General features: G+C 45.3%; 1 protein-coding gene across 1 annotated transcript in view; it reads right to left on the bottom strand.

The window, feature by feature from the left end:
- sos1 (son of sevenless homolog 1 (Drosophila)) overlaps positions 1–2,500 on the bottom strand; it is a 49,427-nt gene that overhangs the window by 45,028 nt on the left and 1,899 nt on the right. The window lies entirely within an intron of this gene.

Genomic DNA, 2,500 nt, shown 5'->3' with positions numbered 1-2,500 from the left:
ACTCCCTGATTTTTACTGCTTGGGACAGACTTTTCAAAACTCAAGGACTTTGCAGAAATCCCTGCGACCTCCTGACCTTTTGACCTCTTGCGGAAGAATCCCTGTCGCTGCTCCTTCATGTTTTGGCGACTCAAAGCCCAGCTCATCATCATCAATATCAGCTGATCACACATGAGCCTCCTGATCAATCCACCCATCAGTCACATCTGGATTATGTGACACACACTGACACACACACATTCACATCACAAATAATAATAATAACTTTTTAAAAAATAAATAGGCTTGGTACAAAATCATATCATGAAACTGATATTAAGGACACTTCACATACTGAAATAATGAAGTCACAATAAATATCGTACTTTCATGTTATTTCTACCACTTCTCCACCAGAAGTGTGTGTGTGTGTGTGTGTGTGTGAAGTCTGCAGGAGAGAATGCACACATTCTCACCGCACCTTTTTTTTTTATATAAATACTGATTTCTGAGGAGGAAACATGCATGTTTCTGTGCGTACAGACAGTGACAGTGTTCACACACCTGAGCCCGGGGTGGAAAACATCCACACACACACCACACCCAACACACACGTCTGCACCCTGAAACTGCTGGAGCTGCAGGGCGCGGGTCGGACCAGAGCCACGGTGCTGTGTGTGTTGTGTGTGGTGTGTGTGTTGTTGTGTGTGTGTGTGTGTGTGTTGGGATAAATATTAATGATGTGAGAGGAGACTGGATTGGCCTGGACTGTGGCTGTGGCTGTGCTCGTGTGGTGATGTGACGTCAGCTCTGTGTTTCCCGGCTCTAAAGGCTGCAGGTTTGTGTCGCTGGCCTCGGCCTGCCTGGCTGTCAGAAAGCTGAGCGCTCACACCAGAGCTGGGAGCCTCCGGCCACCTCACGATTCGACTATGAGGGCAACGATGCCATTATAAAGCGATCATCGATGCATCTCGATGCGCATTTTTGTGATTGTCACTGAATTCAGTTTTGCATCATTTTTCAGCACGATCGTTTTTTACTGTGCGACAACTAAAACAAGGTGGATTTGTAGTGAACAATGATTTTAAAAGAACGCTAAATAATTCATTTACTTCCATTATCTGCCTCCTCATTCAGGTGAGCGCAGTGTGATTCCTCATGTTCGGCGCGTTGCCGAAATATTTCAGTGTTGTGTGACATCACTTCCTCCCCTTCCTCTTCATAAAATCCAAAGTGTTTCCAAACACTGGTTTTTAATGCAGAGGGGCCGGTCTGATGTTTCTTTCAGTTCTTCACCTGGACTGTTTTCTGTCGTGTGTGTCCTGTGGCTGCCCGGCTGGACGCTGCCTCAGATACTTCAGTTCTGTGTTTTTAAATCATTTTCTAAGCATCGATTATTGACATTAATGCATCGATGCCGGCTCGCCCCACGTCCGCATCGCGATGCATCTAAAACTCGATTTTTTTCTCCCACCTCTGGTTCACACTGTGTTTCCTCTGCGGCTGCTCTGCAGTAGAGTTCTCAAATTCTGCCCGAACCCGACCCTACCTGACATTTTCGGGTAGGGTCGGGCCTAAAATGTATGTAAACTGGTCGGGTAGGGTCGGGCTTTGGGTTCTGGTTCTGTGGTGAAGCTGCCTTTCGCCAACTATGAGAACTCTAATCTGCTGCAGTGGAGGCTGAGGCTGACTTTTGATTTTTTGTGATTGTTCCATCGCTGTCAGTCGTAGTTTTAGCTCTAAATCGGTTTATGGCATTGAAACTTTGCACACCTGGTGAACGTTGACCGAGAGCGGATTTTTAATGGCCAATATTATAAGGACAGTTTGCGGTGGGAAAAAGCTGATACCCAATAACTGACCAATACAACGCCCTCGCCTCCCAGTGGGGGAAGGCAGTCACTACTCACTACCTCCAGTTGAGACGCCTCATATTTCAGACGGAGTTTGTCTGCCCAGTGTTGAGTTTTGCAGGAGGGACGAATTTCACTGCATTATTTGGACGTAATAAATTAAACCAATTATTGTACGAAATTGGTTTCCATCATCGTTTACATTTAAATTGTTTATTTCATTCATATATAATTTCCATGTGAACCGTTTAAGTTAGTTATTCATTCCCCTTTGTCTAAGGATAAAGTCACTGACTGCATTTACATGCACACCATATTCTGATTTAGGTCAATATTCTGGTTAAGGTCATATTCTGAATAAGGTGTTTACATGTTACTCGGCGTATCCACTCTCTTATGTAATGCAACACTCAGCCGCGAGGGCAGCAATACGCCTATAGGAGTCTGGTCTGCCGGAAATACAGAAAGAAGAAGTCCTTCTTCTTCTTCTTTTGTCGCTATTCTGTGTTTTCTCACATCGATCTCCTCCATGACACTGAAGTCTGTGGACCAGCTGAAGGCAGGACTGCAGTCTCTGGCTCTTGCTGCTTTCGCCATGTCGTTCTTCCTGCTTGTAGTAACCCATAGCAACAAAGACGTCCCAGGATTCCTTGTGATTCAAGCATGCC

This window comes from Myripristis murdjan, chromosome 1 (genome assembly GCF_902150065.1).
Source record: "Myripristis murdjan chromosome 1, fMyrMur1.1, whole genome shotgun sequence".
In the NCBI taxonomy this organism is placed as follows: Eukaryota; Metazoa; Chordata; class Actinopteri; order Holocentriformes; family Holocentridae; genus Myripristis; species Myripristis murdjan.
The sequence above is the reverse complement of the archived record's forward strand: the minus strand, read 5'-3'. Positions and strand labels throughout refer to the sequence as shown.